Here is a 23,461-nt window from a genome sequence, read left to right on the forward strand (position 1 = left end):
TCAAGTAATAAGAGTAAAGCTTGGCTGCACAGAATTTCATACAGTCATACTGCTGGTGCTATAACAAATGTAAATGCAGAAGCAGGTATATCTCCAGATCAAAGTTTAGATTGTTCTTATTATTAGAATTACATTTTAATTATGAATTGACATACAACGAATTTTATATGAATTTGGATAAAATTCAGTCTAAGGTAAAACTATTTATTTTGAAGGAAAATTGTCTATATGATGTAAAAAGAGGGTGGGTAGGCTTTTTAACTTCAAAGAGGCTTTTAATTTGCCTAGGTAGACATGCTTCTCTAAGAGCTGCATAATTGCCTGTACTGATACAAGTCTGGAGTTTTTGTCTAAGGACCCTAATTCTGGCGCAGTTGCAACTGTTCTTGTGCCTGCACAATCCACCTTGTAGCTTGTAGATCAGCTCCTGATTTTCTGTGAATTACAGCCTGCCATATCAAGAGCAATACTAAAACCTGCGCCTGTTCCACTTACAAAACCAGACTGTAAACCATGGAGATTCAGCAGATCCTGCATGTGCAGCTGAACTTATTTTGCAGCATGGCACAAACTTGCAAGAGAGGAGACACTTGATGGTAAGGAACTCAGCTGCTATCCCAAGGTCAGTCTTAAAGACTGTCTTGGTGCAAAAGACGGGTGTCTGCTAAGGAAGGCAGGAACCTCCCTTGGAATGGAAAATGTAAACCCCTTCCCTCCAAATTATTATAATTTTGAAATTAAGGGGCTCTCAGGCGAAGATATGAGAACAAGACTAACAGTTCTTCACTAACATATATAATAGAGCAAGCAAACAATGACGCCTCTGGCCCTCATCCCACACAGAGCACACACCCAGCCCCGGCCGCTGGGCCGCGGCGCTCTACCTCTGCTGCAGTTCCGGGCACGGCCGGCAAGGGCGCTGTGGGCTCCCGGCGGGCAGGGCAGTGCAGTGATTCCCCTGCGCCTGCAGGGGGCGTTGTGGCGCGGGCTCGGGGAGCACAGAGCGAGAGCGGCTTGGCCCAGGCGTGTGGGGATGGCTGAGAGGCTTCGCCTCACAAACCCTGGGGCAGTCGATCCTGGTGCCCCAGCAGGACTCACGGAAACAGCAAGCTGGGCCAGCAGGACGTCTCAGCAGGCATGGGGTGCCGGGCTGCAGTGCAGCGAAAGCACAGAGCAGTGCTGAAGAAGCGGCAGGGGAGGGACAGCGGCAGCCCGGCTTGCGGCAGGGCAGGGAGAGGAGAGCTCAGGATCCCGGGCACCCGGGCAGACAGGGATGGCTGCCTCTCTTAGTGAGGTGCGTGTTCATATGGCACCAGTTCAGTGGCTGCTCTCAGGAGCAGAGGCTTACCCCACGGCACAAGAGGCAGCTGGGCTCCGGTAGCAGCAGCGAATTCCTTTCCCCAAGCAGCAGCTCTGACTGTCCTCCTCCAAAGCCGAGAGAGAAGTGCAACCATTGGGCCCCCTCCCCTGATCTTGGCCACTTCTTTTGTTTTTCTTAAGTACCCGATCGTTACTATTTCCTAGCAAATTATGGCAGAAAATTCCTTAAGTAAAAAGGAAAAAAAAGGAAAGCAACCTAACCCCCAACAAAGACAAACTCTCGGATATTACATTTGTGTAAATGGTGATAATGAAATAATTGCAAGAAACAATAAATATTTTGTGCTCAGGTAAATTTAACCTATACTTCTAGCTTTACTGCTTGTTTTGTTTTAAACATCTCTAATTCTTCCCTTCTTGTTTCATATTTTATTGAGCTGCATTGGCACAACAGCTGGGAGAGCAAACTGTGACACTAGAGGTGGGGACAAGCAGACAGTGGCAGGAGGCGATGCCACTTCTTAATCTGCTGTCACTGCTGAAGCGGTGCTGTGTAAGAGCAGAAATCACAGCCTCTTCAGGGCACAGAAGAGTACACTTCCATGTGTAGACACATCAACATGCAGTCACCTGAAGTGGTATCAGAATGTGACAGTACCTGCACAAAAGCCATGCCAGCCATATGACTTCAGGACAGAAAAAAGGTTTACCCCTGCTCAGACACAAAGCACCTGATTATACTTTTTGCAGTGTGATAATCACTGTAATTATGTTTGGAGCTCAACCTTGATGCTAGGCATCCTTCTTCAAACTTCATTGGACATTCCTTTCTCCAAGAATTGTTACCTTCCAACAAAAAAAAACACATTATGTGGAAGACAATAATAGTGTGTCCACTCGCTCATATCCATAGAAGAGATCAGGACTATACAATGTAGATCAGAATATGAAATCCATTTTTTTGATTGCACTCTTAACAGGATTGTTCTGCTGGAAACCATACTGCATGAAAAATCATAAATAAACAGAAATCTCCCTGCAACAGGGAGGAAACTCAAGGGTTTTCCTGTGTTATAAGAGCAGATATTTAGATAGGTGTACAGGTACCAAAGGGATGACCATAAATTTAGCTAGGTGTTTGACTTCCATTATTAAATATTTCATTTCAAAGTACAATACTTCATTAAGGAATACCAGTGTATTGAATCAAATTCTTACAATTTTCCTTTTTCTAGAGAACTTTGAGAGCCACCTTTCAAAATTTTCCTTTGGCAATAACCAAAGTAAATTTCATACTATGTATGGTTTTACTATATATTTCTGACTTCATTTCTGTGAATTAGATTGTGACAGATTTGTGGAGCTAAAGCTCTTTAAACACATGGAAAAACAGAGCAGATCTAGTACAATACTACATGAAGCACTACAAGGACTTCAGTTATACTAGTACTAAATTAAGTCAGAAATCTACCTCTTATTTAACAGTGAGAAGATTTGGGTTTTTGTGTGAGTTCTGTGGAAATATTTGCCTGAATACAGCGCAATCAGAGAAAAGTGTATTTGAAAACATCAAGGAAAGTAATTCTATGTGCATGGAGTAATGAATTTATAAAATTAAATGGACTTGAACTAAGAAGCAAGTGATGGGTTGCTTTGGAGGTTTGGTCTTGCATGTGCCCTTTTTAGATTAGAAAAGAAAGAATACTGCAAAATTTGTACTAATTTGTTAGATTTGGTGATGTATTGAAGATTTATTATATTTTCAGTGAAGTAAGACAAAATGATCCTCTGCAATGTGGGCTGGAATACAGAAAATGATAAGGAAATAATTGATTCTTCATAAGTAGACAAATGAGTGTGTTCATATTTTGTGTGTTCATTACTTACAGCATTTACACATTTATGAGTAAGTATGGCAGGTCTGTTCACACACATTGATTAGCTACATGTTCACTCAGTAACTCTTTCTGTCATACTTACCTGTAGTGCACTTTTGTCTGTCGCATAAATAACCTCATAAATGTTCATACTCTCCATCCTGAGGAGTGAGTTTAGGGTCTCTGAGAGGCACTACTGTGCTTATGGCACCATAAGCAGGTATCTTTTGCATATGAATAGAAGAAAAATGGCATTGAGTATGATATTCATGCTACTGCTTCACTGCTGTTCTCTCTGAGACTGCCAGGCTCCCTTGTGTAGTTAATTGTTCTGATGAAAATGGGAACTTTCTACGTGAAACTGAAGGGTTAATCAAATTCTTCTACTTCTGGACTGCAAATGTACACAATGCCCAAAAGACCTGAGATGAGCTTGTTCTCCTGTGTCTTTACTCACATGCATAAATTTTTCTCATGGGGGGATTTTCTCATGTTTTAAGAAAATTTACTGAATTAGTGGATTTTTACATGTCTTAATTATAATATTTTATGCACTCTAACATTTTATGTTTAATCTCTTCACAATCCTATCATTTCTTGTGTTGTAAGATGTGCTGGAAAGTTGATGAATGCCAGTATTTGCATGGGCAAATGTTCCATGATGGAAGAAAAGCCAAACATGAGGGTGGCCCCATCTTTTCTCACGAGGCTCCAGGCGCTGTTCTCAAGCAGGGCCGAGCTGTTTGGCGTGTTTGGACAAGATGAGGCAGTATGACAACTCTGGGGTTCTGACAGGGACATCTGGAAACAACACCAGGTAACATAAAGCTTTTTTGGATCCTATGGAACAGAGTTCACCTTGCTGCAGACAGGGTTTTGTGGGTTTATTACAGAAGCAGAGTCTGTGCTGCAAAGAATTTTCTATGGGTATATTGTCTAGATATCTGTACTCTTCATTATCTATGGCTATGACTGAAAATAGCAAAATTTTGCTATGGATCAAATCTGTGAATAATAACAGAAGTATTTGCATGCATAATCATGACACCTGAATAAAGAATTTTTCCCTCCCTATATCTGCTCTTACTGCACCTTGAACCAAGCTGGTACCAAGCCTCCCAGGGCCTTGAGCATTACAGGAGTGAGCCTTGAGGAGACTGCTGCAATTTGCATATTGTATCTAAAGGCATTTATATTGAAAGGATCTGTAGAATTATATTTTTGTAATAGACACAAGATTTAGGGCTGCTATAATTTCTCCTCAACAGAACAACTTTATTCTTTTGCAATCAATGTCATCAGTGTAAGTTCATCTAAAAAAACAGATATTAGCATATTCATTACCAAGATGATTTAACTATATCTTAAAGCACAATGGTGAATTAGATTCATATAGCAAGGATTTTGCTCTTCTACTTGCCAATATTTGTAGTCACAAAACTGTGCTTTCCTCAGCAATGGCTACAGTTGGCCCAAGGAAGTTTGTTCTTAAACCATTCTCTTAAAATAGTGGTACTTTTATGCTGTTTTGGTGCCTTTTAGCAGAAACCTTGAAAATAATCAGTATCAGTATTTATTCTTCATAAAAGGAGGGCTGCAAACAGCTCCCCTACTTCAGCATTGAGTAATTACATTACATAACATAGTGGCTTTGTAAGATGCAGTGTTTTGGAATATTCTTGTAGAAAGGTGAGGTTCTTTCTCTTGCAGGGAAGTCCTGACTTGCTACAAACTGGTTGTCCTCTTTATACTCCACCATACCTTCTTCCCCAAAGTGCTTTCTATCTCTTACTGAGAACTGAACTGGTCCAGTGACTTGAAGGTCCATTTCCAGGAAGAACTACTAATTCATTTTAATGGAAGCTGTGTGTTTCAATCCCCTGGACTACTCTGATAATCTCAGCTGCGCAAGTGGTGCTGATGATACAATTTTCTGCTGAATCAGAATGTAATGGAAATCCATGTGTGTTGTTAGGGGAAGTCCTGTCTGCAGAAGAGCATAAAGCCAAGGCTTGCTTGCTCGCATTCATCACTTCTGCAGGCAGTAAGGGAGGAAAGAGTTATTTGTTGAGAAGATTGGGTTAAAGTGTGTGGGTGTCAGCCACAGGATCTTAAAAACTGTAACATGTACATTTGCTTCCTACAGTCTACAACTTCATCTGGGCATTGGTAGTTACTTCCAGCTGTGAATAGCTAAGAAATATCAGGGAGGAATCTCTTTCCTGAAGGAAACAAATGCAACACCGTAATACAGGCATTGCACTGCAGCTGGGAGCAAGGTGATCCCCAGAAAATATTTTGTTTTCCTCCTGGGACAAAAAGTGTTATTAAAAGTGTAAGATATTAATACTAAAATTATATTCATTTTATATTAATGTCACCATATTACTGGAAATCAATATCCACATACTTCAGCAACTTCTGTTTGTGATAATTTATTAAGCATAAATAAAGAAGTGTCCCACGATGCAAGAAGTACAGTGTAGCAGAGTATACTGCAGATTTGTTCTTTTTTTCACCCTACACTGTGCAGAGAATTGTGTGAGATTTAAAAAGGTTGGCCCTGTTAAGGACTAATACATGCTGGAGGGGGTGTCTTTTCAAAGCACTTTGTCCAAGAGGAAAAAAAAAAGCTGTTTAAATATTGCATTGATAACATTTAAAATGATCTTTCATCATTTCTATCTTAGAGAATGATAGCGATACTATAGCAAGTGACAGAAATAACCTTTTAATAAAAGTGAATTTTTATAGTAGGACTGGATAGCTCAGGATATTAGTAATGGAACATAGAACCTCTCCCTTCTAGCTCATCCGTTCATGTCTGTCCCTGCCTGGTAAAGACCCAAAATTATTATCATCAGATGGCTGCTTGGGGGCCCAGAGGAAACGAGTTGGTGGTCTTGGCCCAGTCACTGGCACTAATTGCCATCCTTGCTGACAGTCTTGTTAGACAGCCGTGGAAGCAGCCCTGCCTTAATGAACTATTACACAGGTTTTCTATTATACCCCTACATTCAGGCACCTGAATGCTTTGCAGATATTAGTCATATTGTCTTCACAACACCACTAGTCAGCAGGGACATATTTACCCCTGTCTGCAGATGGGGAAGCAGAGGTACAGAGCAGCTGTATTTAGTCATGCGGGAAGCTGGAGACAAAGGTGAGCGCCAGGTCCCGCTCTCCCGATTCAACCCTAGCTGCAATGCCATCTCCCCAGCTCGTCTGAGCTGTAGCAAGGGCTCCACCAAACAAGAGCTGGTGCATGACGGAGAATGGGCACTGCAGCTTACTGTATCCCATATAATGTGTGCTCAATATTTCTGAGCGTTTGCGCTAGGGCACGGGGAAGGTGCTGCTGCAGAGAAATGTTACAGGGGCCGTGCATTATTACAGGAGATGTATTTTCAATAACATGGGGAACAAACTTGCCCACTTCTAAGAACAATAGACCCACAGACTGTATTTCTATGAATCAGACAGTTTGTGACTGATGAGGCTTTTTTCCCAGTTTGGCATAATAAGCAATTTACTTCCTCACTGATACGGTTATTGTCACAGCTTTTGCACTAGTGTTTGATAGCATTGATTAGTTTGTGCTATGCTAATTTTTAGCACAAGGAGGGAATTGATTTACTTCAAGCTTAGTATATTTTAGCACTGAAGTGGAAATAATTCCATTGAAAATATGGAAAATGAGCAGTCACCTTAACAATTGAATAAATGACTTGACATTTGTGGGGCTAAAGTATTCGATAGATAAGAAGATTTTCATATTAAAAATAAATCATTGGTCTACCTATTATTTAGCTAGGCTTGGAATCATGAATAAAGGGTCTCCCACAGAAAGTGAGAGAAGATTATTGATTGAGCCTCCATATTAAAAAAATTAAATGGGTGGCATTTCCTGGTTCCTTATGGGAAAAAGTCGGCGCATTTAGGTTATGGTCAGAATAACTCAATAATTTTTAAAGTAGTTCTTCTATCACAAGGTCATAGATGATGTGATTTCCTGTGTCTTCTGCAGATACCAGGTAGAAAATCTTTAATAAGGATTCCTTGTATGAATTATTCACAACTCAGAAGTGTGTTCCATATCCAACCAAGTTAAAAGGAAGCAAAGCATATTCTGCATCAAAGAACTTGCATGAAGCAGGAGGAAAATAACAGAAGAGCAGAATCTTTCTGGGGAAAGAAAAAAAGTTACAGCAGTAAAACTGCTAGCAAAGGCTGCTGTCATGTCTGGTGGAACTAAACATATTGTGAAATAAATATTACATTACCATTCTTACAAAATCGAGCACACAAAATACTCTAAAAATATCTGAAGGAGCTTGTCTTTCCAGTATGAATTTGTTTCATTTTTTACAATTGCTTTACTACTAAACATATTTGCCTGTAGGGATCCACATCATAGAGGGCAATACGAAGGAATAGGTAGCTCTAGCTCCAGTTAACCCATTCACAGCATCACAGAAGAAAACAAAATAGGGACGAGGACTCTAGTATCAGCTCCATCTATGGCACTAGGTCATACACTGTGAAACAGAGATCATGTATATGCCCTTAGATGACCAAGGGCATTATAAGCATGATCCTAACTTTCTAGGTATGTAAAAAAAGTCATTTTATTAGAAGCAATAATCAGCTTTGATGATTTAACCCAAGCTCAGTGGGAACTTTCTTATGAACAGATGGAGTGCTTTTGGTATATTTTTTACTCTGAAGAGTTAGGTCCCCAGTTTTAAAAAATTGGGTATTGAAAATTACCTCATGTCTTGCTTTCAACCTCAGTGGCATAAATCCTTGTCTATAACTTGCAAGTCAGAATCCTTCCTCATCTCACAGGGATTTTGGGAAGATGAATTAATCTGTGTTTGTAAATCCCAAAGAAAATAATAGAGGAGTATGGTATAAGGAGCTCAGAAGAGATTTAATAATAGTGTATTCAGTGCTGCATTTGAATGGTGTATAGTAAATAATAAAGTCACAGACTGAATTATGAGAGTAAAATAAACAATGAACACTGAATGAGATCTGGTTCCTGCAGAAATAAGTATATAATCTTGTAATTAGTATCTATCATAATGTTTTCCTATAAAAGAGACAGAACAAATTTACAAAAGAACCCTTTGTTGTAGACTTTTCAGTCATGATCATATGGCCTGGACACGCTTTTGGTGTAAGGGAAGTTCTGAAATACGCTTTTCTTCAAAACCACAATAATAGCAAGAATGTGGAACAGCTGCTTAAATGTGCCCAACAGCCTCATGACCAGTTAGAATTAGACGTGCTGCAGCTTTAAGTTTCTTTTGCATCTTTTCCATAACACCTCATAATGGGGTGTTGTAGTGGGGGTGAGAAGTCCAGAAATACAACTGTCACAGATATGAGTTCCTCAAAGACAGCAAGACAGCTGAGATCTCTTCTGTGGGCTGAGGGTCCTGTGAAGATCTACCCTTCATAAGGCTCACTTACCTGAGACCATCTATTGGAAATAGAATCCTGTTGATGTAGCAGTAGTCAAATGCCAAATCAGGGGAGAGGTCTGTCCTTCTCAAATATCTGAGAAGTTAGCCACATGGAAAATGTTGGGGCCCCATTCTAGTTGGATTCCATTTGTGGTCTTGGGGAAGGAGAAGAGAAAATGGTATTACTTGCACTGTCCTCTGAATTACCTCTGCTTAGTTAACTGCTTGAAATTCTTGTGCTCCTGTTGTAGCGAGTGTTGAAAGAGCAGCAGCAACCTCTGTCAGTTGCTATGAACAGGTCTCTGAACAGCAATTTATATAAAGACCTGGTAAGGTTTCTTTCAATTGGTCTTGTTTTAACATAGCATTGAAAACAAGTTTGTGGTGTCTTTTCAATTTTGATGGTGGACACTTTTTAAAGAGAAGGTTAATCCTTGAATGTCATTGCAGCTGCCTGATAGAGCCCTTTGAGCAGAAAAAAAATCTCATATGGCTACCTGGATTGTCTGAAGTTGCTAGTTGTTTCCAGAGCAACATACTACAATTGAAGCACATACTACAATTTTCTGGAATAGAAACAAATAAGAAGCCAACTGTGAGGTTTGTCCAGTATTGTCTGCTGGTGAGTTTTGCTGGTTTTCTCTGTTCCACCATCTCTTCCACTTTCCCCTCAAGGTCTATTTGCTCGTATAAGAGGTAGAGAAAATTCTGCACAAGAAATACAGGAATAATTCCATTTGACATATAAAATTGACTAATTTTTAGAAAGTGCTGAACATCTACTCTTTTAAATTTGGGCTCCTTCCAAATGTTAAGTAGCCAGAATTACTAGACACTTTGAAAAATTGCACTTAAAATACTAATATCATTAGGGCTATGGCAGATGAGTAATCCAGCTGCAATTTTTTAAACATCGGAGATAAACTAATACAAATGTAGCAAAGTGTCTTCAAAATGTAGATAAATCGTTTTGCAATATGCTATGTATCTTTTCTCAGATGTGTAAGAGTATGTTGTTGTTTATCCTGTCAAGTTTAGTACGTCCATATTAAAGGATGTCCTGTTGCTTGTTTTGCATTATAAATCCCTAAAAATATAATAAGATATGAACTGATGCAATATTTCCCTAGAATTATGAACAGCAACATCATATCACATAGGAAAAGTAGTTGAAAATAAGATGCGGTAGCGCAGAGAAGGAAATATGGAGCAGACAGAACAACCAGATTAAAGGAACAGGATACAAAATCTGAAGGGATACCAGTTCATGCCTCCAGCATGGAGGAATACTATACTCTGTTTCAGAGAGCTGTCAAAATGGTATGTAGTAAAGGGTAACATACAACATAGGGCTACAGAAATCACACATATTTATTAAATATTTGAAAGATGATTCCTGGGGAAAAAGGAAACACCTTAAAATATATACAGTTCTTGGGGCATTAACTATTTTGCATTTGTTTTAGTTAGACTTGTGTTGAAGAAGAAACAATATTAATCTAAAATAATAGTCATTTACATGATGCAGAGACACAGAAGACCTCTGTTACATGGAGCGTAAAGGATACACATTAAATAACACACGAATACCATGAACAACTACAGAGTGCTGTAGAACAGCTGTAGTACTGTAAAACAACTGTAACAATACCCATAGAGGTAATAGAAAGTTGCTGCATTGACTTTTGACTTTTCTATATTAGCTCCTTTTCTTTTATTTTTTATGATCTCTTTACTTTTTCAGAAAGTGCATATTGAATATGACATAATTTCAGAAAATTCATATTGTATAAAGTGATCCATCTTAAACAGAGCATGATCAGGTTTAGGTGAGGAGACAGGCCTGTATGGTGCCACTGCTAATCCAGAGAAGTGAATAATTTGATAGCAGGTGATTATTCACCTCTTGCTCTCTGAGTAGTCCAATCATTAAAAAAAAAAGTTTTCACATTTTAGTTTCACTGGTTACAGACCTAATGCCCTTCTCCTGGGTCACATAATGAGAATTAGAGGCATATTTCTTACTGCAGTGTTAAGAGACCATTTTCTGGCAGCTAATTAATGCTCCATCCTTACCTAGACTCAAAGGAATTCCAGTCTTCTTATTTCTTAAGGAATTTTTTTTTAATAAGGGAAGCCTTTTTCAGCTGGAAGGGCTATCTTTGATATTTTAGACATTATTGTTTCTTCTAAAAGTATTTCACATTTCTTTATAATCCAAAGAAATTTATTTTTGATGTAAAATATTTTAATTACATTTCTGAATCTCTGTGGTTTGTCTAATACTTTAAATCAAAACACACAGCAATATTCTTGTGTGAGTTTTTGTTTTGAAAATCACTTTTATTTTACCAGTAGCAGATCACCTTATATATGTAGAAAAAATATGAACAAAGGGAAAAAATCTGCATAGCAGTGGAAATAGTTCAAATTATTTGTGTTTGAGAAGACAAACTGAATTACTTGTGCTTGAGCAGATAAGACTATGTGACACTTTATGTAAAACCCAAGTAACATCAGCAGAACCTGAGAGGTTGGTTTTATTTAAATCACACATATTTGTTTACATTTTAAGTAAAAATAGTTCCTAACTCTTTGTCTTTGCCTTTTTAAAATGGGGGGGAAAAGCCATGCTAGGGCATGGTAATAGACCGCATAGTAATAGACCACAAAGACAGTACAGAGCATACTGCTTGCACATGCATATGCTCTTTTGTTTAAGAGAACATGCTTACAAAGAAAAAAATGGTGAGCTCGAGAAATCAATGACATTGGAGTGAAAAACGCACATGGAAGGTCTTTGAATGGCTTGCAATGGGACAGTGGAGTAATAGGAACTCTCAAGTTCCAGCAAGACAGAGGAAGTACCTCCCATTTTGGAGAGAGTCCTGAACTCAGCAGGATCTACAAGCTTCCGGGATTTTTTGGCAAAGAATGTCTCAATCCAGAGATAATTGCCACCTTTCCTCTTGCAAGGTACTGCAGAGTATTTTACTGAGTTTTTATCAGCATGCTTACTTGGAAAAGAAAAATACAATTCAGCACATCACCCTTAACTGTTGCTCTTTTCTCAACTAGGGAACTCAGTCTGTCAGTGCCTTTATATCAAGATGAGGCTAATAGCCATCAGCTTCTTCAGATCTGACTCCTCAGAGGAGCAGCCATTCTTTAAGGTGTCTTACTTTTGGGCCACAGCTATCACCTGAGTAGGAGGCTTGGACCAGATGATCCAGAGGTCACTTCCAACCTCAGCCATTGGGTTTGTGGCTGTGTGGTTAGGAAAATGCTAACAATTGTGGTAGCACAACCTCACTGAGGGGTGCAGATGTGGGAATTAGGGAGCTTCAAGCACTGATTTATATCTTGACAACAGCATGTGTTATGCCTTTGGGAACGTAGTCTTGCACCTTTACTGAACTTACCAGTATCAGCCATCACGGATACTTTTACAGGACCTGCCCAATCACTATTTTTTGTGGATTAATTAGCTAATATGTCTTCAGTGATTTGCATATGTAAATGCTATATAAATGTTAAATAGATATTTATTCTGAAACGTGCTGCTAGTGCTCATACCACTTTCTTTCTCAGTCTACAAAGGCTGATTTGTCCAAGGATAGAGCTTGCCCCCACTGCAAAGCAGCAACTGATAGTCTTCAGTGTTGTTTTCAGTAGTCTTTGAGGATTTGCATCCTTTGATGCAAAAAAATGCTCTCTAATACCAGGATTTTATTTAAAATTGACAGCAAAATCTTTTAGTATGATTCCAATTTTCAAAATAGAAAGGCTTTTCCTCCTGTATTCTTATTTTCCAGTTCATCAGTATAGCAGAATTTATAAAATTACATGCCTTGCTTTGTGCTATGCTTTTTTATTTTATAACAGTAATTATGGCATCCACCTTGTGGTATGTGTCAACGTACCATCAGCATGATGCCTGAACCACCTTCTCAGCTGATGGTTATTTGGAGTGATGTACACAGCTCCAACTTACCTGTTTTTCTCTATCAGTCACTGTGAAAACAAGCAGCTTAGAAGCAGCAGATCTCTAAAATTTGCACCATTTAGAGAGGAAAGACCTGGGTGAAAACAAATGGTTTATGTTTTCAGCCAGAAATAAATAAGGCATGGACTATGGCTCTCTCATCTACGAGTGAGTTTTATTAAAGAGTTAGAGCAAGCTCCAGTTTACAAGATATTCAGAACCATATGTATGCATTAATTAAAGGAATGTGGAGGAGGAGGAGGGGATCTGAGAAAATAACAAAGCAGCAGTGTATGCGTGCAATGATTTTTCATTCTGTTTCGCTTCAGCTCTGCCCCTGCAACAGAGGATCTAATCAATCTGCCGGCTATTAAGTTTGTTAATTGATAATGCATACTAATTAGGCTGTGCGCAGTTACTTAAGAGACTTTGCTAAGGTGATTGTAGGCACAAGTCCAAATGGAGTTTAAAGTATTCTGTGTGAGGTTAAAACCCATCAACCAGAATAGATGGATTTTATATTATAACAGAAGGCACAATATACCCATAAGTATTTAATGTATTGCACAGTTATCCATTGTTACATATCCTAAGTCTATCTAACAATTAAAAATACAAAAATAACCTCTAAAAAAAGGTAACTAAATAAGGTGTATGAATATGTAGATTTAGTAGAGATGAAGGGAAGCTGAAACTGAACCAGCATTAAAATAAATACTCATACTAATTTTCATACTTATGTCCACTAAAAATAGTAGGTAGTTCTGCTGCAAGGGAGGAGCAAGCATAACAAGAACTCATCCTAATCTAGCTTTATGAACTTTGACAATAAGCTACATAAAACTGACATGCCTTTCTGCCCCCATTCAATAGGGCAATAAACCAGTAGTTACAGAGTAGCAACAAAAGCATGTCAACTAGCTATTTGTAATACACAGAAAAAGTCAGAACTATTATTTGTATAATTACTACATTGTTATGAATCTAACAGTCTCCTTTCTATTTCTAGTGACTCTTTTTGAGGTGCCCCTGACCTTAAAGAGGTAATTTTTTACATATTAATAGTCTTGGTCTTTTCTCCCCCTTTCTTTTTCTTCTTTTCTATGCATCATATAAAATGAAAGTTCTTTGCAATATAAATTTGGAGTTGGCAGGCACTAGTGATGGAGGTAGTGGGCATTTAATTAGTGAATGAATTGTATTCTCATGGTGTGGCCATTGGACCTAAAATCCAAGCTATAGTGCTTTTTTAAACTATATGAAAATGACTGGGTGACACTATTTAGTATGTAGGAAACAATTTTTTAATTACTAAGTACTTAGAACCCAAAAGAAAAAAAAAACCTTGGGAGAGAGCAGACTTCACATATTGCAACCTTGTTGAAGGAAATTTATTGCAATGAGATACATCATATTTAAAGAAGAACCAATGAAGTAGAGATATTTTTATTATCTGCATGTAGTCAGTGGATATAGTTGGACTGACAGGATAGATGTACCAATAAAAAAGTTTTGGTAGCTACAACCATAAGGGTGAATTGCATATGTTACAAATATTACCTGTTTTGTATGCAAAGGTTGTGTATTATGTCAAGGATTGTGGGGAAAGTAGTTTTTATTTGTTTCCTATCAGCCAGTGGCTTCAACTTTTGTGTAGTACAAATCTGGGGAGACGTAAGGACACTCATCTAAATGGCTGAGCTGCAACCCAGAGGGGCCATGCTCAAAGCTATGGGAAGATGGTATTCATTAGGTTTACAACAAAATCCCCCAAAAACTGTCAATAGGCTTTGTGACATTAGCAATGCAGCCTTCGCAGTGAGAAATATAAACACAGCTTGTAACAAACTTTTCTGAAGCTTTCTTCCTCTGAGAGTTCTGTGGGAGATGTGATATCTCCTATCCCTTTCAGTGCTTCACTTAATGGTCTGTAATGAATGAGTAAATAAAAGGAGATGAGCTTAAAAGGCAATCAAAGTAGCAGGGAATTGCTAGCATGAATGAGCGATTCTCACTAGACTAGTACCTCTCAAGGAGGATACAAAGAAGATAATTTTACAGGGAGTTTGATAGTAGGACTGTGGACATTCTTACGTACTGACTCTGAAGACAATAGGATCTGAATTTTTCTCCCCAGCACAGCACTTTTCTGAGGCACATCCCTTGGGCATTATGTCTCTTATGGTCTCCTTCTCCCTGATGGAGAAATAGGGGCACATCTAGAAAGTAATTCTGGTCAACCAAGATCAGAATGGCCCTCTAGAGGCTCCTGTTGCTCTACAGAACTCATCATGTTCCTAGAAAGGATGAGGTTCCTAATGCATGAAACCTGTCTGTACAGGAAGGTTGGTGAATTGGACTGAAGATTTTTGGATATTTCCATAAAGCAAGATGTTTCAGAGGAATAGCTTCATCCATCTATCTATCTTTCTATCTATCTATCTGTCTATCTATCTATCTATCTATCTATCTATCTATCTATCTATCTATCTATCTATCTATCTATCTATATCTATCTATCTATCTATCTATCTACCTATCTATCTATCTATCTATAATGTAAAACAAGCTACACCACTGGTCACTCCTTGCATTGTGTCCTCTCATGTCAGCAACAAATACGTTTTTTGAAGAAGCTTATCTTAACACCAGCAATAAGTTGATCACTGGTAATTATTAAAGAAGCTGGATGAGTAACCTTATTGATTAATACTGAAGGGGAGCTTAGAGAGAGGTACCACATGGGTTCTTACATTTTGATATGTGGTTGAAACAACAGAGTTCGCTTAGCTGTTGAACAGTCTCCTTTAAGGCTGTCCACTGAATGAAATGAGAATACAGAGCAGGTTAAATCATGCTATGCCTGTTCAAGAGACCTGCCTCTTCCAGGAATATTGCACCTGCATTATTGAAGAGGGTTCTGGTCTGACGTGTTTCTTTAGTGCACATCGGTGAGATTTTAGCCCATAATGTCAACTAAAGCGAAGTAAATAGCAGGAAAAATGTTCTGCGAATATTTGCTCAAAGTGGAAAGTGGATTTCAATTAGACCATGTTTGCAATGCTTTCACGTTTGCTTTCCAGGAACACTTGAGTGCTCAAGCTTTATTAGTATGAATAACTCATGAAAAAGTGAATGCTAGCTCAAATATTCACCAAAAGCAGATTTTGAAGAGAAAATTCACTGGAGAAGTGTGTGACTAATTTTGAATAAGAAGTACTGCTGAGAATTTTACAATGTTACTATCTCTTTGTGGACAGCTTACAAAGAGAAATAAATGTAGTATCTGCAAATAATTTTCAGCAAATGTTCACCAGCTCTAATGTAAAAAACCTCACAGTGATATTGTCATTTCTGTAAGGCCAATATCCATTGTTTCTTGTTTCTTATGAGATTAAATTCTTAGCTTGTTGTCTAGGGCATGCTTCATAGAGGTTCAAGCACCGAGGGTTTCCATGAACTTAAACAACGTTTGAGATTGCCGGGTAACCTCAAGACAGGATCGCTAATTCTTGCTACTGTATATGTATCATATTACAGATTACACTTTTAGAAAATTGTGACTCCTCTCCCGCTTGAGTCATCTTAGAAATTTTTTCCTTGATGATCTGGGTTAAATGTACAGCATTTAACTACGTTTGTCAATGCACCTCTTTTTTTTACCTTATGCACTCTATTTACTATATTCTACACAATTGTATTTAAGGTTCGAAAAGTTGGCAGGAAATTTGCTGGGTTGTGGTTTCATAAATTGGTAGGCCTTGATGTTTTATTTCAGCGTCACTCCTAAGAGTTCAAGTGACTATTTAATATAAGAAAGAGTATCCTCCTCTGATTTGAATTAGAATACAAATCCTACAGCTAAAGACAGAGAATTTAGATAGGAAAAGAATGCCACAAAATAAGTAATATTAATTGTAATTCTAGTCTACCAGGAATCAAACCACATCTGAAAATGAGTTTTCTGAATTCTCTCTTTCTAATTTGACTGCTTCCTTTTACACTTTCACTCCCTTTCTGAGACTTCCTCTCTTCTTTCATGAGGGGAAGAGGAACGTTATCACCATCTCCTGGTACTTTGTTGTAGATGACAAGATATCTTCTTGGACATCATGGTTCCTTCACCACACACAAAGCCAGAAGCAGAAGCAAAATAAAAACAAACAAACAAACAAAAAAAAAAAAGAGAGAAATATTTTGCCTTTCACTTTCACAATGCACAAAGGAAAATTATTAACATTTAGCTTGATTCTCAAGTGTGAACTAAATTATATAGACTTAAAAATGCAAAAATGAAGATGAATGAAACTCTCTCTTGCTTAGGGATCAAATAAAAAATAAACATTTGCCTAAAATGATTGCCATTGCTTAATACATTTTATATGAAATAAGATACTCCATTGTATCATTTCTTACAATATGCAATGCTTTGTTTTTCTGCAATACTACTTTGCTGATTTCTAAAATATTAAAATAGATCCCTTTTTCCTGTTCAGCAGCAATTTCTTTATATAAACAAATGTTTCTAAATGCTTTAAGAAAAGAGGTATTAAATTGGTTAAAACACAAACCATTAGTAAGCCTCACAGAGAAAAATCTGCAAATGTGAAAACAAGAAGGGAAGAGTACAATGCACATGGTAATTATTGCAATTCATCAAATCATAGCATATGCACTAGCATTGAAATTATATCATACAAAGAGCACAGACTTTTTACATAGCCTAAAAAATTCCTTGCTTTGTTATAGATGGATGTACAAATAATTCATTTGATCTGCCTTATGAAACATATATGGATGATCTCTCTAAGGGCTGTATTGTACTTGCTGTTGAATATAGTTTACAATATTTCTTTACAGATTCTTCCAAGGAGAAAATCAGAAAGAAACTGCTCAGATCCCATAATTCAGTATTTTACAAGGCATTGGATGTACTGAAACTCATATATTATTATAAGATTTTATTTTAAAATTGTTCAAGGAAGCATGAAATAATGAATAAACTCCAGTCCTGAATCTTTCTGCATACAACTGTTTCCCTGTGAAAACTGGTTGGTCTGAGTGAAATCTGAAATGGAACATTCCTCAGGCACAGAGGGCGAGCTCCTTTATCCAAAGCTTCTTAACTTTTGAAAGTAGTGTCCACCTAAAATTGAAATAGAATTGGCCTTTAAATTACATGTTCATGTTTGTCGTCTAGTTTTTTAAATGACGTTTGTAAAATGCCTTCTTTCAGTAAATATACAAATCTTCATCCTTTCAATTTAAACCAGAGTTTATCACTGATACAAGCTTTATGACAAAGAAACAGAAGAGCCAAAGGCACATGTAGTAATTCTGGTTTACTAATTTTTTTTAGTTGGATAAGTGCACACAATGAATTTAATACATCAAAGTTTAAGTATCACAATTCCCACTCCCAGATCAGGTGAACCAGAGAACTTCAATTCCTTTTCTTCCACTTAAAACTGAAGCAAAGTAAACTGAAATTGAAGACTTTGCTTTCTATTTTGTTGTCCATTACTAGCTTCAGTTTACCTCTTGCTTTTATGATTTTGTGTGGAAAGTCATTGGCTTCAGTAGGGTTTCTCTTGATTTATACCAGTTTAAGTAAAACTCATATTGGCTCTTTTCTCTCGCTGAAGATGTTGCCCATGAGATGTGTCAGAATAATGACTCAGGAAAATGAAGTCATAGACTAGACAGGGCTCCCAGAGAATGAGCGGCCTTGCACACTTCACTGGTCCCACATCAGTGTGCGCCGATCCTGCCGTGACGAGGATTACCTGGGGAGGTGCCTGACATTCTCCGTGCCTGCTCAATCTGTTCTGTGTGGCAATAGAGGTGATAACTGTGTTGTGGACATTTGTCCTCAAAGAGTACATTTCTCATACCAATAGGCTATTGACTTTCAGTAATTGCAAACTTAGGGAAGATTTTTATTGGTGTGCTGGAGATAGAAGATCTCTTGTCCCACTGTTGTATTCTTCCACGATGATTAAGCTGCAACAGGGAAAGAGACAAATTTGGTCCCTTTTTCTCACCCGTCTGAACAGGGTGTTGGCATCTGCCTACATAATCAAAAAATCAGCATACAGAGATTTATTTCACAGCAGGACTTGCACCACAAAACTGTAAGGCAGTTTGTTAATGATCATTTGTCAATTTTTTTTGTCATAACTGGATGTTAGTAAGGAATATTAAGGATGAGGGGAAAAAACAGTATCTGATTAATAGTCTTACCTTTAAAGACAATTATAAAAAAATTAGTACTACTTTATGGAGTCAATAGTTTTGAAAGATGAATTTGACCAGTTGTATTACTTGTTTAAAATATAACAAATACACCTGGAATTATAACATCCTTTGCACAGTGGATGTCATGTTACCTTTTTTGGTGACTACGTCAATTTAGTATTTCATGTATTATTAATAATTCCTCATTACATAAAATTATTACTAAACTGGCAATTAAGTGAATATGAAGGATCCATATGGTGAAGTGTTTGTAACATTTCAATTATGAATCTCATATCAGATGTCTTCCAGTGTACATCAATAACATTAATGAACAATGTTTTTGCCAAAACCACCCAAATCCGTTTCATTATCTGATTATATTATATATTATATTTTCACAGAGCCTTGATACATCTTCCTAAATATTTAGATACTAGCTTCAGGAGGAATCAGGTGGTCTACTTTCTGTCTCTGTAGCACAAAAAGGTTTGCTCATATCTCAATAGTTATCAAATCCAGACATTAGTATTTCAACTTATTTCAGCATGTCTTCTTGTCATGTTGAAATCAACTTGTCAACCAAAATCAATCAAAATCAACTTGATTTTATGCTTAACATTTTTCTTTGAGTTTATATTTCCTCCTTATTTTTTAAAATAAAATTTCTCCTAAATTAAGAACACTTCCCTTCTCACTGTTGTTCTTCAAAGATAGGTCTATTCTCCTAATTTAAACCAAATACTCTCAGGGAGTACCCAGGACAATCTACACAATGAAAATCATACTGTTGTCTTTAATTCTTTCTTTCAATCTGTGAACCACATAGATTTATTGTCATCTTTCCTGTAAAAGAGTAAGTCAAAAAATTTTGAAAGACAAACTAGATGAAGAAAAGTAGTAAGTGAATAAAACAGACAAGTAGTATGCCTACAAAACCCCCTACTCATTCAGCTGTACATTTTCCCTAGCAAGGACATACGGGTTACTGCTCCAAAACAAAATGTATTGAGCAAGATAAGTGAACTTCAGAAATGTCCCTTCTTTCATGTTTGGCTTTCTGGTTTAATCTGTCTGGGTCTTACACCATTTGTTTCCTTGTGCTTTGAACTGATGGACTGTGGGACTACCAGTGCAGCACAGATCTTGCCTTCCTGCAAAATGATGAAGTTTTGCAAAAACCTGTGATAAAGCCTGCAAAAGTTTGACCAGTGGTGATTACTGACCAATGTTTGCTAGACACAAGCTGTTACTCTCACTTTCCATCTTTAAAAATTATATATTTGCATGTGTCAATCTGATATTACTGCAGAAGGCACAAATATGAGATAAACGAATCACAGAGAATTTGTTTCCCATTGATCAGTGGTGATGGTTTTCATGCAGATTTGAGTGTCTGTCTTTATGTCCAAAAGTCTAGACTGATAAAGTAGCATTTTATCTCTTGTGATGCAAGTTAGTAGTAAGTGGAGAAATACTACTGTCCACGTTTATTTCAACAAAGAAAGAGTGAAGTTAGAGGCTGCTTCTCCTTGAAACTTGGATGAAGCCTCTAATGAAGGCTCAACACAGAAAGAGGTAGTTTATCTCTCATTATCATCTCTCAGCACAGGGATGATCACATCACAGCACTACCTTGGAACCTATACCGTATGGATAGGATGTAGTACAATCCTGCAGAGTGTCTTAGCACAAGGGCAAATTATTCTTTCTTTTTTCAATTTGCAGAAAGGTCCATTCTTTAAAAAAATTAATTATTGCTGAAAAAATAGCCTAGACATTTGAGTACTATAAGGCAGAGAGGTCCTGGGGAAGGTGACAGAAAAATTTTCTTCCATATTATTAAATTTTTGGGTTGAGAGTAAGAAGATTTGCTCCTCCACAGGGCCAAAAACTGCAGTCACCACTTAGAATACTGTGGCTCTGTCAATAATGTTTCATAAAAATACTAAAACAACAAGTACTCCTTGTATTGGTGAAGATAATTCACTTTTAAGAAAACACTTGGGCCAAGATTTTCAGAAGTAGATACAGATTGTAATTGTTCCAAAATTCAGGTTCCCAGCATCTGATTCGCAAGTCTTCCTGAAAAGTTTGTGCAAAGAATATGAGTGGCAGCATTTATTTCAACATCTCTTAAGCTCTCTTTCTTTGAGAACTCCAAAACTGATTTATCTAAAATGATTCATAATTTCTACTTCTCCCTCCATATTTTTTGAGAATGATCATTAGATACAAAATTTCATGCAAGCATTTTTCTGCACTGGTCTATGTGCATAGATGACAAAATGTTAGAAATCATAACCTATTCAGGTCTCCCATTTTGTAATGCTAAAGTGGCCTTTTGGAGATAGGTTTGAATTTTGGATTGTTTGAATGGTGGACTTCTGCAGAGCAGCTATTAGCGAGAAACAGCACTGAGCCTTACAAAAATCTTCCTGCGTATTTTTGTCAGTCACCCAAATTTTCATGGGTTTGAAAGTGGCAATATACAATGTTGAGCAGATTAGAAAAATGAAAAAGGGGGAAATCAAGGTGCTTTTCCTAGTGAAGTTTTGATATGTGCACATCATAAATTTGGTTTACTCTGCTCAAAAGACCATCTCATTCTCCCCTTCTCTTCGTCTTTCACTCATGGACTTCTCACATGGACACTCATACATACATATTCTGCCCTTCAGCTTTGTTGCCTTAAGTGATCATCTATTGCATGTCTGTGGAAATCCCTTTCCTCCATCTTTTTCCTGTTCACAGAACCTCTCTTCATGATGCAACAAGGGTCTCCTTATTTGACTCTAATTCATTGCTAAACTAACTTAGGAAAAGCCAGTTGGGTTGGAGAATCTACCTTCTGTGAAGCTTCCAGCACCAAGTCCTTTGGTGATCAGTTAATCAGCAATCATTCAAGTTAGAGGTGTTCTAAAGTTACCTTCACTTCATACTTAACTGAACCTTCCAAGACTGCAAAAAGTTCTACTTGCAACACAGCTCAAACCACAAAAACACAACACACAATAAAGGAGGCTCTTTGTCCCACAAAACCAGAACAAAATTAATGCAGTATGTAATTTTTTTCCAGAACAAGAGCAACCTTTGCCTTCACTAATTGTTTCACCACCACCAGACGCAGAAATGAGCAAAAAATATCCATGGATTTTCTGACTGTGAGTAACTGGTACTTAGCTAATGGTTTTAGACAAAATACTGTTGCAACTCATCCAAGTCTAACTTGTTTTTTTAAGATAAGCAATAGTTCATTTGGGACTGCCATTTTCTTGAAGAACCTACATTCCAGTAAACTTCAGAACCTTTGAATCTGTGAGACATTGATGACAGCATTGCTGTCTTTATCCTGTGTCTTTTTAAAACTTTAAATGTTCAAGCAACCTGTTTTTTGGGGTTTTTTTAAATTACAATAAAATCATTTTTCCAATGAAAAATAAGGTAAGCCTTTCATCCCCCACAAATGTAGTAAACTATCCTCAAAATATTCATGGCAAATGTGCCTTGCTAAAAATACAATATAATCATCCCCTATTGGTTACATTTAGTCCATCACACCATGTTAGCATCTGCTCCTTCAGCTTTTTAGAATACAATTTTCATTTTGCTTTCAGGTATTTTTCATTTGAGTCTGTCCAGTGCTCTTACTATTCATTCTTTGTAATAATGGAATATCTGCACTTCTTGTAATAACATAGCACCTGAAATAAAAAACCAGCCCAGGACTCCATTGTGCAAGAAGCTTGTACAAAAGCAGAAGCATAGAGTCTTTGGGAAATGTGCAGTCTAGATAACAAATTAATTCTACTGTGGACAACAAAATAGAGCTATATAATGTTGGTCACTATGGTGGGACATCAATTCCTCCATTAGCAGCATCAACTCCTCCATTATTCGTTAGCACAAGAGAATTGCACAGTGCAATATGAGGATGGATAGAAAGTATCCATCATCACATGGACAGGGGAAAGCACAGGATGGAGTTCTGACAAAATCCCGCTGGTATTGATACCTATCAGTGTGTTCCACGTCCCTCAGAAGGTAGCAAGCTATTCTCAGAAAAAATTGCAAGCAATACAACTTTGGTGTGAAAAAACACAGTTTATATTTTCACCTTGGCCTTGCTGTGTTTGAGCCAAGGGACTTCATGAGGATTAACGCCATGCTCAGCATGAAATATTGTGTGAAGGCACAGCTTTGCTCTGTCTCCTGAAGGCTGTATTCCCCTGGGTCTATAGTAGTAGAACTTTGAGTTGTTGTGGGCGTCTGGTTTACATCAGAGCTTGCTTGGAGGTCTCTTAGGCATTCTTTATTGCAGGCTTCAGATATATGTGTGTTTTGTTTTGGTTGTCTGGCCATGCCTGGACATGGCAGTGGAATGTAAGTGGAAAGGGATTGTTTTGGTGAGCTCTCCTCTATGCCCTTACAGTATCTCAAACATTTAGCGAACCCTTGCATATAGGTAATTTAAATTATCTGGACAAATCTAATTTTCTGAGACCTAAGTTAACTTTTTTTTTAATATCACCATATTCTATTTATAATCTTATTTGCCAAAAACATGCATC

Source organism: Geospiza fortis, unplaced genomic scaffold (assembly GCF_000277835.1).
Source record: "Geospiza fortis unplaced genomic scaffold, GeoFor_1.0 scaffold201, whole genome shotgun sequence".
Classification (NCBI taxonomy): domain Eukaryota; kingdom Metazoa; phylum Chordata; class Aves; order Passeriformes; family Thraupidae; genus Geospiza; species Geospiza fortis.